The following is a 15,000-nucleotide window of genomic DNA, read 5'->3' on the forward strand; positions in this document are numbered from 1 at the left end:
TACTACGGAGCCTTCATGCACTATAGACAACTGGTACACTTTATATACAGCCTGCTAATTCTCACTATAACCTGCAGCCTGCGTGGCGTACTACGGAGCCTTCACAATGCACTATAGACAACTGTATATACATCCTGCTAATTCTCACTATAACCTGCAGCCTGCGTGGTGTATCACGGAGCCTTCACAATGCACCAACTGGTACATCCTGCTAATTCTCACTATAACCTGCAGCCTGCGTGGTGTACTCCTTCACAATGCACTATATACATCCTGCTAATTCTCACTATAACCTGCAGCCTGCGTGGCGTACTGGAGCCTTCTGTGCACTATAGACAACTGGTACATCCTGCTAATTCTCACTATAACCTGCAGCCTGCGTGGTGTACTACGGAGCCTTCACAATGCACTTTATAGACAACTGGTACATCCTGCTAATTCTCATATAACCTGCAGCCTCGTAGTGTACTACGGAGCCTTCACAATCTATAGACAACTGGTACATCCTGCTAATTCTCACTATAACCTGCAGCCTGCGTGGTGTACTACGGAGCCTTCACAATGCACTATAGACAACTGGTACATCCTTTATATACAGCCTGCTAATTCTCACTATAACCTGCAGCCTGCGTGGTGTACTACGGAGCCTTCTACACTATAGACAACTGGTACATCCTTTGTATACGTCCTGCTAATTCTCACTATAACCTGCAGCCTGCGTGGTGTACTACAGACCTTCACAATGCACTATAGACAACTGGTACATCCTGCTAATTCTCACTATAACCTGCAGCCTGCGTGGTGTACTACGGAGCCTTCACAATGCACTATAGACAACTGGTACATCCTGCTAATTCTCACTATAACCTGCAGCCTGCGTGGTGTACTACGGAGCCTTCACAATGCACTATAGACAACTGGTACATCCTGCTAATTCTCACTATAACCTGCAGCCTGTGTGGCGTACTACGGAGCCTTCACAATGCACTATAGACAACTGGTACATCCTGCTAATTCTCACTATAACCTGCAGCCTGCGTGGTGTACTACGGAGCCTTCACAATGCACTATAGACAACTGGTACATCCTGCTAATTCTCACTATAACCTGCAGCCTGCGTGGTGTACTACGGAGCCTTCACAATGCACTATAGACAACTGGTACATCCTTTATATACAGCCTGCTAATTCTCACTATAACCTGCAGCCTGCGTGGTGTACTACGGAGCCTTCACAATGCACTATAGACAACTGGTACATCCTTTATATAACAGCCGTGGTGCTAGCCTTCTCACTATAACCTGCATCCTTTATAGCCATATACCTACTAATTCTCACTATAACCTGCAGCCTGCGTGGTGTACTACGGAGCCTTCACAATGCACTATAGACAACTGGTACACATCCTGCTAATTCTCACTATAACCTGCAGCCTGCGTGGCGTACTACGGAGCCTTCACAATGCACTATAGACAACTGGTACATCCTTTATATACATCCTGCTAATTCTCACTATAACCTGCAGCCTGCGTGGTGTACTACTGAGCCTTCACAATGCACTATAGACAACTGGTACATCCTGCTAATTCTCACTATAACCTGCAGCCTGCGTGGTGTACTACTGAGCCTTCACAATGCACTATAGACAACTGGTACATCCTGCTAATTCTCACTATAACCTGCAGCCTGCGTGGTGTACTACGGAGCCTTCACAATGCACTATAGACAACTGGTACATCCTTTATATACAGCCTGATAATTCTCACTATAACCTGCCGCAGTATGTTGCATTATAACCATTCTAAACTACATAGCCTTCCTCTTGCAGTGGAGACACCTGGTATGTATGGCCTCTATAGAGATGTAGCTTTATACACAGTTCTTACTATCTGTTGCTCTACTTCTGCGCCCTGCGTCTAAACATTGCCACCTGTTCTCTGTACACTATTGGAACCAAACCCAGTGAAGCCTGCCTGTTCTAGACAGTGTCTGTGTGCCCACCTCTCTCCCTCGGGCCAGACAGAGAGGCAGACCATGTGTCAACCTCCCTGCCCACACTGGCACTCTGGCCTAATGACTCTCACTCACCTCAGCCCACTGGGTCTGTCTGGCTGTCTGTCAATACTACCACTGTCTCTGTGGTGTCTGTCAATACTACCACTGTCTCTGTGGTGTCTGTCAATACTACCACTGTCACTGTCTGTCAATACTCACTGTATGTGTGTCTGTCAATACTACCACTGTCTATGTGGTGTCTGTCAATACTATCACTGTCTCTGTGGTGTCTGTCAATGCTATCACTGTCTCTGTGGTGTCTGTCAATACTATCACTGTCTATGTGGTGTCTGTCAATACTACCACTGTCTATGTGGTGTCTGTCAATACTACCACTGTCTGTGGTGTCTGTCAATACTACCACTGTCTGTGGTGTCTGTCAATACTCACTGTCTCTGTGGTGTCTGTCAATACTACCACTGTCTATGGTGTCTGTCAATACTATCACTGTCTCTGTGGTGTCTGTCAATCAACTGTCTATGTGCTGTCTGTCTACTACCACTGTCTGGTGTCTGCTGTCTATGTGGTGTCTGTCAATACTACCACTGTCTATGTGGTGTCTGTCAATACTACCACTGTCTATGTGCTGTCTGTCTACCACTGTCTATGTGGTGTCTGTCAATACTACCACTGTCTATGTGGTGTCTGTCAATACTATCACTGTCTCTGTGGTGTCTGTCAATACTACCACTGTCTATGTGGTGTCTGTCAATACTACCACTGTCTATGTACTGTCTGTCAATACTATCACTGTCTATGTGCTGTCTGTCAATACTACCACTGTCTCTGTGGTGTCTGTCAATACTATCACTGTCTATGTAGGTGTCTGTCAATACTATCACTGTATGTGCTGTCTGTCAATACTATCACTGTCTATGTGCTGTCTGTCAATACTATCACTGTCTATGTGGTGTCTGTCAATACTATCACTGTATGTGCTGTCTGTCAATACTATCACTGTTTATGTACTGCCTGTCTACTACCACTGTCTATGTGGTGTCTGTCAATACCACTGTCTATGTGGTGTCTGTCAATACTACCACTGTCTATGTGGTGTCTCAATACTACCACTGTCTATGTGGTGTCTGTCAATACCACTGTCTATGTGGTGTCTGTCAATACTACCACTGTCTATGTGGTGTCTGTCTGTGGTGTCTGTCAATACTACCACTGTCTAGCTGTCTGTCAATACTACCACTGTCTATGTGGTGTCTGTCAATACTACCACTGTCATGTGCTGTCTGTCAATACTATCACTGTCTATGTAACTGTCTGTCAATACTATCACTGTCTATGTGCTGTCTGTCAATACTATCTGTGTCTGTCAATACTACCACTGTCTATGTGCTGTCTGTCAATACTATCACTGTCTATGTGCTGTCTGTCAATACTACCACTGTCTATGTGCTGTCTGTCAATACTATCACTGTCTCTGTGGTGTCTGTCAATACTATCACTGTCTATGCTGTCTGTCAATACTATCACTGTCTCTGTGGTGTCTGTCAATCTATCACTGTACAATACTATCACTGTCTCTGTGGTGTCTGTCAATACTATCACTGTCTCTGTGGTGTCTGTCAATACTATCACTGTCTATGTGCTGTCTGTCAATACTATCACTGTCTCTGTGGTGTCTGTCCAATGCTATCACTGTCTCTGTGGTGTATGTCAATCTACCACTGTCTATGTGCTGTCTGTCAAGCACTGTCTATGTACTGTCTGTCAATGCTATCACTGTGTGTGGCTGTCTGTCAATACTACCACTGTCTATGTGCTGTCTGTCAATGCTATCACTGTCACTACACTATCACTGTGCTGTCTGTCAATACTATCACTGTCTCTGTTGTCTGTCAATACTATCACTGTCTATGTGGTGTCTGTCAATACTACCACTGTCTCTGTGGTGTCTGTCAATACTATCACTGTCTCTGTGGTGTCTGCTATCACTGTCTCTGTTGTGTCTGTCAATGCTATCACTGTCTATGTGGTGTCTGTCAATGCTATCACTGTCTCTGTGGTGTCTGTCAATACTATCACTGTCTCTGTGGTGTCTGTCAATGCTACCACTGTCTATGTGGTGTCTGTCAATGCTACCACTGTCTCTGTGGTGTCTGTGGATACTATCACTGTCTATGTGGTGTCTGTCAATACTACCACTGTCTCTGTGGTGTCTGTCAATCCCACTATCACTGTCTCTGTGGTGTCTGTCAATACTATCACTGTCTCTGTTTGATGTCTGTCAATGCTATCACTGTCTGTGTGGTTGTCTGTCAATACTATCACTGTCTCTGTGTGTCTGTCAATACTATCACTGTCTATGTAGCTACCACTGTCTATGTGGTGTCTGTCAATACTACCACTGTCTATGTGTGTCTGTCAATACTACCACTGTCTCTGTGGTGTCTGTCAATACTATCACTGTCTCTGTGGTGTCTGTCAATACTACCACTGTCTATGTGCTGTCTGTCAATGCTACCACTGTCTCTGTGGTGTCTGTCAATACTATCACTGTATATGTGCTGTCTGTCAATACTATCACTGTCTATGTGGTGTCTGTCAATACTACCACTGTCTATGTGGTGTCTGTCAATGCTATCACTGTCTATGTAGTTGCCTGTCAATACTATCACTGTCTCTGTGGTGTCTGTCAATACTACCACTGTCTATGTGCTGTCTGTCAATACTACCACTGTCTCTGTGGTGTCTGTCAATACTATCACTGTATATGTGCTGTCTGTCAATACTATCACTGTCTATGTGGTGTCTGTCAATACTACCACTGTCTATGTGGTGTCTGTCAATACTATCACTGTCTATGTGTGTCTGTCAATACTACCACTGTCTATGTGGTGTCTGTCAATACTATCACTGTCTCTGTGGTGTCTGTCAATACTACCACTGTCTATGTGGTGTCTGTCAATACTATCACTGTCTCTGTGGTGTCTGTCAATACTACCACTGTCTATGTGCTGTCTGTACTATCACTGTCTATGTGGTGTCTGTCAATGCTACCACTGTCATGTGCTGTCTGTCAATACTATCACTGTCTATGTGGTGTCTGTCAATACTATCACTGTCTGTGTGGTGTCTGTCAATACTACCACTGTCTATGTACTGTCTGTCAATACTACCACTGTCTATGTGGTGTCTGTCAATACTACCACTGTCTATGTGTGTCTGTCAATACACTGTCTATGTGCTGTCTGTCACTCCACTGTCTATGTGGTGTCTGTCTATCACTGTCTGTGGTGTCTGTCATACTATCACTGTCTCTGTGGTGTCTGTCAATACTACCACTGTCTATGTGGTGTCTGTCAGTATACCACTGTCTATGTACTGTCTGTCAATACTATCACTGTCTATGTGCTGTCTGTCATACTACCACTGTCTCTGTGGTGTCTGTCAATACTATCACTGTCTATGTGGTGTCTGTCAATACTATCACTGTATGTCTGTCAATACTATAACTGTCAATACTATCACTGTCTATGTGGTGTCTGTCAATGCTATCACTCTGTATGTGGTGTCTGTCAATACTATCACTGTCTACTGCCTGTCAATACTACCACTGTCTATGTGGTGTCTGTCAATACTACCACTGTCTATGTGGTGTCTGTCAATACTACCACTGTCTATGTGGTGTCTGTCCTACCACTGTCTATGGTGTCTGTACCACTGTCTATGTGGTGTCTGTACTACCACTGTCTATGTGGTGTCTGTCAATACTACCAGAGTCAATACTACCATGTACTGTGTCAATACTACCACTGTCTATGTGGTGTCTGTATACTACCACTGTCTATGTGCTGTCTGTCAATACTATCACTGTCTTGTCTGTCAATACTACCACTGTCTATGTGCTGTCTGTCAATACTATCACTGTCTCTGTGGTGTCTGTCAATACTACCACTGTCTATGTGCTGTCTGTCAATACTATCACTGTCTATGTGCTGTCTGTCAATACTACCACTGTCTATGTGCTGTCTGTCAATACTATCACTGTCTCTGTGGTGTCTGTCAATACTATCACTGTCTATGTGCTGTCTGTCAATACTATCACTGTCTCTGTGGTGTCTCAATACTATCACTGTCTATGTGGTGTCTGTCAACTACCACTGTCTATGTGGTGTCTGTCAATGCTACCACTGTCTATGGTGTCTGTCAATACTGCCACTGTCTATGTGGTGTCTGTCAATACTATCACTGTCTATGTGGTGTCTGTCAATACTATCACTGTCTCTGTGGTGTCTGTCAATACTACCACTGTCTATGTGCTGTCTGTCAATACTACCACTGTCTATGTACTGTCTGTCAATACTATCACTGTCTATGTGCTGTCTGTCAATACTGTCTCTGTGGTGTCTGTCAATACTATCACTGTCTATGTGGTGTCTGTCAATACTACCACTGTCTATGTGCTGTCTGTCAATACTATCACTGTCTCTGTGGTCTGTCAATGCTATCACTGTCTATGTGCTGTCTGTCAATACTATCACTGTCTATGTGCTGTCTGTCAATACTACCACTGTCTATGTACTGTCTGTCAATACTATCACTGTATGTGCTGTCTGTCAATACTATCACTGTCTATGTGCTGTCTGTCTATCACTGTCTGTGGTGGTGTCTGTCAATACTATCACTGTATGTGCTGTCTGTCAATACTATCACTGTCTATGTACTGCCTGTCAATACTACCACTGTCTATGTGGTGTCTGTCAATACTACCACTGTCTATGTGGTGTCTGTCAATACTACCACTGTCTATGTGGTGTCTGTCAATACTACCACTGTCTATGTGGTGTCTGTCAATACTACCACTGTCTATGTGGTGTCTGTCAATACTACCACTGTCATGTGGTGTCTGTCAATACTACCACTGTCTCTGTGGTGTCTGTCAATACTACCACTGTCTATGTGCTGTCTGTCAATACTACCACTGTCTATGTGCTGTCTGTCAATACTATCACTGTCTATGGTGTCTGTCAATACTACCACTGTCTGTGTGCGTCTGTCAATACTATCACTGTCTATGTGGTGTCTGTCAATACTACCACTGTCTATGTGCTGTCTGTCAATGCTATCACTGTCTCTGTGGTGTCTGTCAATACTACCACTGTCTATGTGGTGTCTGTCAATACTATCACTGTCTATGTGGTGTCTGTCAATACTATCACTGTCTATTCTGTCTGTCAATACTATCACTGTCTCTGTGGCTGTCTGTCAATACTATCACTGTCTATGTGCTGTCTGTCAATACTATCACTGTCTCTGTGGTGTCTGTCAATACTATCACTGTCTCTGTGGTGTCTGTCAATACTATCACTGTCTATGTGGTGTCTGTCAATACTATCACTGTCTGTGGTGTCTGTCAATACTATCACTGTCTCTGTGGTGTCTACTATCACTGTCTATGTGTGTCTGTCAATACTATCACTGTCTCTGTGGTGTGTCAATACTATCACTGTGTCTGTCAATACTATCACTGTCTATATGGTGTCTGTCAATACTATCACTGTCTATGTGCTGTCTGTCAATACTATCACTGTCTCTGTGGTGTCTGTCAATACTATCACTGTCTCTGTGGTGTCTGTCAATACTATCACTGTCTATGTGCTGTCTGTCTATCACTGTCTCTGTGGTGTCTGTCAATACTACCACTGTCTATGTGGTGTCTGTCAATACTATCACTGTCTCTGTGGTGTCTGTCAATACTACCACTGTCTATGTGCTGTCTGTCAATACTATCACTGTCTCTGTGGTGTCTGTCAATACTACCACTGTCTATGTGGTGTCTGTCAATACTATCACTGTCTATGTGGTGTCTGTCAATACTATCACTATGTGGTGTCTGTCTACCACTGTCTATGTGCTGTCTGTCAATACTACCACTGTCTATGTGGTGTCTGTCAATACTATCACTGTCTATGTGGTGTCTGTACTATCACTGTCTATGTGGTGTCTGTCAATACTACCACTGTCTATGTGCTGTCTGTCAATACTACCACTGTCTATGTGGTGTCTGTCAATACTATCACTGTCTATGTGGTGTCTGTCAATACTATCACTGTCTCTGTGGTGTCTGTCAATACTACCACTGTCTATGTGGTGTCTGTCAATACTACCACTGTCTATGTACTGTCTGTCAATACTATCACTGTCTATGTGCTGTCTGTCAATGTCAATACTATCACTGTCTATGTGTGTCTGTCAATACTACCACTGTCTATGTACTGTCTGTCAATACTATCACTGTCTCTGTGCTGTGTCAATACTATCACTGTCTATGTGCGTCTGTCAATACTATCACTGTCTATGTGCTGTCTGTCACTGTCTATGTACTGTCTGTCAATACTGTCACTATGTGCTGTCTGTCAATACTATCACTGTCTATGTGCTGTCTGTCAATACTATCACTGTCTATGTGGTGTCTGTCAATACTATCACTGTCTCTGTCAATACTATCACTGTCTATGTGCCTGTCAATACTACCACTGTCTATATGGTGTCTGTCAATACTACCACTGTCTATGTGGTGTCTGTCAATACTACCACTGTCTATGTGGTGTCTGTCAATACTACCACTGGTGTGGTGTCTGTCAATACTACCACTGTCTATGTGGTGTCTGTCAAACTACCACTGTCTATGTGGTGTCTGTCAATACTACCACTGTCTCTGTGGTGTCTGTCAATACTACCACTGTCTATGTACTGTCTGTCAATACTACCACTGTCTATGTGGTGTCTGTCAATACTACCACTGTCTATGTGGTGTCTGTCAATGCTATCACTGTCTATGTGGTGTCTGTCAATACTACCACTGTCTATGTGGTGTCTGTCAATACTATCACTGTCTCTGTGGTGTCTGTCAATACTACCACTGTCTATGTGGTGTCTGTCAATACTATCACTGTCTATGTGCTGTCTGTCAATACTGTCTCTGTGGTCACTGTCAATGTGTCTATGTGCTGTCTGTCAATACTACTGTCTCTGTGGTGTCTGTCAATACTATCACTGTCTCTGTGGTGTCTGTCAATACTATCACTGTCTATGTGTGTCTGTCAATACTATCACTGTCTCTGTGGTGTCTGTCAATACTATCACTGTCTGTGGTGTCTGTCAATACTATCACCACTGTCTATCACTGTCTCTGTGGTGTCTGTCAATACTATCACTGTCTATGTGGTGTCTGTCAATACTATCACTGTCTCTGTGGTGTCTGTCAATACTATCACTGTCATATGGTGTCTGTCAATACTACCACTGTCTATGTGGTGTCTGTCAATACTACCACTGTCTATGTGGTGTCTGTCAATACTATCACTGTCTCTGTGGTGTCTGTCAATACTACTGTCTATGTGGTGTCTGTCAATACTACCACTGTCTATGTGGTGTCTGTCAATACTACCACTGTCTATGTGGTGTCTGTCAATACTACCACTGTCTATGTGGTGTCTGTCAATACTACCACTGTCTATGTGGTGTCTGTCAATACTACCACTGTCTATGTGGTGTCTGTCAATACTACCACTGTCTATGTGGTGTCTGTCAATACTACCACTGTCTCTGTGGTGTCTGTCAATACCACTGTCTCTGTGGTGTCTGTCAATACTATCACTGTCTCTGTGGTGTCTGTCAATACTATCACTGTCTCTGTGGTGTCTGTACTATCACTGTCTCTGTGGTGTCTGTCAATACTATCACTGTCTCTGTGCTGTCTGTCAATACTCACTGTCTATGTGGTGTCTGTCAATACTACCACTGTCTCTGTGGTGTCTGTCAATACTACCACTGTCTATGTACTGTCTGTCAATACTATCACTGTCTATGTGGTCTGTCAATACTATCACTGTCTCTGTGGTGTCTGTCAATACTACCACTGTCTATGTGCTGTCTGTCAATACTACCACTGTCTATGTGGTGTCTGTCAATACTACCACTGTCTATGTGGTGTCTGTCAATACTATCACTGTCTGTGGTGTCTGTCAATACTATCACTGTCTCTGTGGTGTCTGTCAATACTATCACTGTCTCTGTGGTGTCTGTCAATACATCACTGTCTCTGTGGTGTCTGTCAATACTACCACTGTCTCTGTGGTGTCTGTCAATACTACCACTGTCTCTGTGGTGTCTGTCAATACTACCACTGTCTATGTGGTGTCTGTCAATACTACACTGTCTCTGTGGTGTCTGTCAATATACCACTGTCTATGTCTGTCAATACTACCACTGTCTATGTGGTGTCTGTCAATACTACCACTGTCTATGTACTGTCTGTCAATACTACCACTGTCTATGTGCTGTCTGTCAATACTATCACTGTCTATGTGCTGTCTGTCAATACTACCACTGTCTCTGTGTGTCTGTCAATACTACCACTGTCTATGTACTGTCTGTCAATACTACCACTGTCTGATCTACCACTGTCTATGTGTGTCTGTCAATACTATCACTGTCTATGTGCTGTCTGTCAATACTATCACTGTCTGCTGTTTGTCAATACTACCACTGTCTCTGTGGTGTCTGTCAATATTATCACTGTCTATGTGCTGTCTGTCAATACTACCACTGTCTATGGTGTCTGTCAATACTACCACTGTCTATGTGCTGTCTGTCAATACTACCACCATCTCTGTTATGGCAGTTGGTTATGGAGTCAGATGACTTGGGAATGTTTATTCATCCTGAATATACAAGGCTCTGATTGTTGATGTGTGTGTGTGTGTGTGTGCTGTGTGTGTGTGTGTGTGTGTGTGTGTGTGTGTGTGTGTGTGTGTGTGTGTGTGTCTGTGTAGCTGATAGACCAGTGGATTGTGCGATGCCAGGAGTTGGGCATCCCCATCAGTGCCAGCTTCAGCCTCATCAACATCCTGGGCGACCCCTATGAGATCCGCCTGTGGAACGCCGAGGGGTTGCCCCGGGACACCGTTTCCACTGAGAATGGAATCCTGGTTACCCGTGGACGCCGCTGGCCACTCATGATCGACCCTCAGGATCAGGTGACCCAGCCGACAGCAAATCAGTGCTTTTTGTCTTAAATCATTCAACCAATCAGCCAATCAACCAATCAGAAGTATTTGTATTACCACACTTTTCATCTCTTCTGGATTCAGTCCTCTACTTAAATACTCTATTTAGATTATATAACATATTTTAATCACAGGTACCTTTATATGTGATGGTGTTGCAAATAGTTATTCATCTTATACTTTGTAATTAGCTACTTGTCAAGTTGTATTTCTAGTTGTAATTTTCTCTATTCTTGTATTGGCTGTGATGACCAGAGTTCTTTTTCTGTGGCTACATCTGCTAAAATAACAGTTGTGTTGTAATGTGTTGTGGCTCAAACCCTGACTCCCATTCCCAGACCCCAGCCTGGAACAAACCCTGACTCCCAGACCCCAGCCTGGAACAAACCCTGACTCCCAGACCCCAGCCTGAAACAAACCCTGACTCCCATTCTCATACCCCAGCCTGGAACAAACCCTGACTCCCATTCCCAGACCCCACCTGGAACAAACCCTGACTCCCATTCCAGACCCCAACCTGGAACAAAGCCTGACTCCCATTCTCAGACCCCAGCCTGGAACAAACCCTGACTCCCATTCCCAGACCCCACCTGGAACAAACCCTGACTCCCATTCCCAGACCCCAACCTGGAACAAACCCTGACTCCCATTCCCAGACCCCACCTGGAACAAACCCCTGACTCCCATTCCCAGACCCCAGCCTGGAACAAACCCTGACTCCCAGACCCCACCTGGAACAAAGCCTGACTCCCATTCCCAGACCCCAGCCTGGAACAAACCCTGACTCCCATTCCCAGACCCCACCTGGAACAAACCCTGACTCCCATTTCAGACCCCAGCCTGGAACACCCTGACCCCAACCTGGAACAAAGCCTGACTCCCATTCCCCAGCCTGGAACAAAGCCTGACTCCCATTCCCAGACCCCAGCCGGGAACAAACCCTGACTCCCAGACCCCAGCCTGGAACAAACCCTGACTCCCATTCTCAGACCCCAGCCTGGAACAACCCCTGACTCCCAGACCCCAGCCTGGAACAAACCCTGACTCCCAGACCCCAGCCTGGAACAAACCCTGACTCCCATTCTCAGACCCCAGCCTGGAACAAACCCTGACTCCCAGACCCCAGCCTGGAACAAACCCTGACTCCCATTCTCAGACCCCAGCCTGGAACAAACCCTGACTCCCAGACCCCAACCTGGAACAAACCCTGACTCCCATTCTCAGACCCCAGCCTGGAACAAACCCTGACTCCCAGACCCCAGCCTGGAACAAACCCTGACTCCCAGACCCCAGCCTGGAACAAACCCGGACTCCCATTCCCAGACCCCAGCCTGGAACAAACCCTGACTCCCAGACCCCAGCCTGAAACAAACCCTGACTCCCAGACAGCCCAGACTCCCAGACCCCAGCCTGGAACAAACCCTGACTCCCAGACCCCAGCCTGGAACAAACCCTGACTCCCAGACCCCAGGAACAAACCCTGACTCCCATTCTCAGACCCCAGCCTGGAACAAACCCTGACTCCCAGACCCCAGCCTGGAACAAACCCTGACACCCATTCTCAGACCCCAGCCTGGAACAAACCCTGACTCCCAGACCCCAGCCTGGAACAAACCCTGACACCCATTCCCAGACCCCAGCCTGGAACAAACCTGACTCCCAGACCCCAGCCTGGAACAAACCCTGACTCCCATTCCCAGACCCCAGCCTGGAACAAACCCTGACTCCCAGACCCCAGCCTGGAACAAACCCTGACTCCCATTCTCAGACCCCAGCCTGGAACAAACCCTGACTCCCAGACCCCAGCCTGGAACAAACCCTGACACCCATTCCCAGACCCCAGCCTGGAACAAACCCTGACTCCCAGACCCCAGCCTGGAACAAACCCTGACACCCAGACCCCAGCCTGGAACAAACCCTGACTCCCAGACCCCAGCCTGGAACAAACCCTGACTGACACCCATTCCCAGACCCCAGCCTGGAACAAACCCTGACTCCCATTCTCAGACCCCAGCCTGGAACAAACCCTGACTCCCATTCTCAGACCCCAGCCTGGAACAAACCCTGACTCCCAGACCCCAGCCTGGAACAAACCCTGACTCCCATTCCCAGACCCCAGCCTGGAACAAACCCTGACTCCCAGACCCCAGCCTGGAACAAACCCCTGACTCCCAGACCCCAGCCTGGAACAAACCCTGACTCCCATTCCCAGACCCCAGCCTGGAACAAACCCTGACTCCCAGACCCCAGCCTGGAACAAACAAACCCTGACACCCAGACCCCAGCCTGGAACAAACCCTGACTCCCAGACCCCAGCCTGGAACAAACCCTGACTCCCATTCCCAGACCCCAGCCTGGAACAAACCCGGACTGACACCCAGACCCCAGCCCATTCCCAGACCCCAGCCTGGAACAAACCCAAACCCGGACTCCCATTCCCAGACCCCAGCCTGGAACAAGGCAACAACAGGAGACAACCGCCCTGACTATTCTATTACTAACACTATTCCCTTATCACCACGGAGACAACAGCCCTGAGACACTAAGACTATTCCCACTCTCTCTGTGTTGTAATCACACACACACAGACTCCATGCGCTTGGCCACTGTGTAGTTTGACTCTCAGCTCCAGTCCCCTGACACCTCTTATGTTGCTTCCTGTCATCTTTTGTTTCTTTCTCCTTCTCCTCTCTTTCTTTGGGCCTCTGCCCCAGGGAGCGGTCTGTTGACTGGTCTCTGTCTGCCATGCACAGGCCGACGATGGAGATGGGGAGAGGAAGGGAGTTGAGCAGGCAGGGAGGCTTGCTGACAGCCTAGCACGGGGACACTTCATTGACTCACACACACACGGCTTGTCTGTCCACTGACTCAAATGTAGTGCACTTCTGTTTGTCAGTTTTCATTCATGTCGATGAGAGTGATTCTGACCTGGCGGGTCCATCAATCACCAGGGGTGTCAAACTCATTCCGTGGAGGGCCTGGTGTCTGCAGGTTTCAGTTGTTTCCTTTCAATTAAAACCTAAATCACCAGGGGTGTCAAACTCATTCCGTGGAGGGCCTGGTGTCTGCAGGTTTCAGTTTCCTTTCAATTAAAACCTAAATCACCAGGGGTGTCAAACTCATTCTGTGGAGGGCCTGGTGTCTGCAGGTTTCAGTTTCCTTTCAATTAAAACCTAAATCACCAGGGGTGTCAAACTCATTCCGTGGAGGGCCTGGTGTCTGCAGGTTTCAGTTTCCTTTCAATTAAAACCTAAACAACCAGGTGTGTGGAGTTCCTGATTAATTAGTGACCTTAATTCATCAATCAAATACAAGGGAGGAGCGAAAACCTGCAGCCACTCGGTCCTTTGTGGATTGAGTTTGACACCTGTGTCATGGACAACATAGTGACTTCCTGGTATGAGAGGAAATGACATGACCCCTCAATGGTGGTCACATGGATACTATAAAGGGACAATATGGAAGTTCTGTCCCTTGTGGCGTTGGGATGACATAGCTACACAATCACAACCGACCTGAAACTAAACAAATAATCCCTCATTTGAAATGCTTTATACAACTGTGTCTGGTCCGTCTCCAGGCCAACCGCTGGATCCGTTCCAAGGAGACCAAGAACGGTCTGAAGGTGATCAAGCTGACCGACTCTGGTTTCCTGCGAACCCTGGAGAACGCCATCCGCATGGGCATGCCCGTACTGCTGGAGGAGGTCAGTACTATGGCAGCCATTGTAGGTCACGATTCACCATGGAGATTAGTCTCGGGGGACAGTTCTAACCTCCATTTTGGGTCTAGAGTTAGCAAAGAGACCTGGGTGAGTTGACTTGGAACAGGAAGAATGGTAAAACTGACCAGCGTGACGTCAATTTTGTGTCCTGGTTGTGTGTGAGTAGCTGAAGGAGACTGTGGACCCGGCTCTGGAG

At 46.4% G+C, this 15,000-nt stretch overlaps 1 pseudogene; it reads left to right on the plus strand.

Annotated features, from left to right (window-relative positions):
* The first annotated feature begins 1,366 nt into the window (after positions 1–1,366).
* Positions 1,367–15,000, plus strand: part of LOC127908033 (dynein axonemal heavy chain 6-like) — a 60,875-nt pseudogene continuing 47,241 nt past the window's right edge.

The sequence above is a fragment of the Oncorhynchus keta genome, chromosome 16 (genome assembly GCF_023373465.1).
Source record: "Oncorhynchus keta strain PuntledgeMale-10-30-2019 chromosome 16, Oket_V2, whole genome shotgun sequence".
NCBI classification, from domain to species: domain Eukaryota; kingdom Metazoa; phylum Chordata; class Actinopteri; order Salmoniformes; family Salmonidae; genus Oncorhynchus; species Oncorhynchus keta.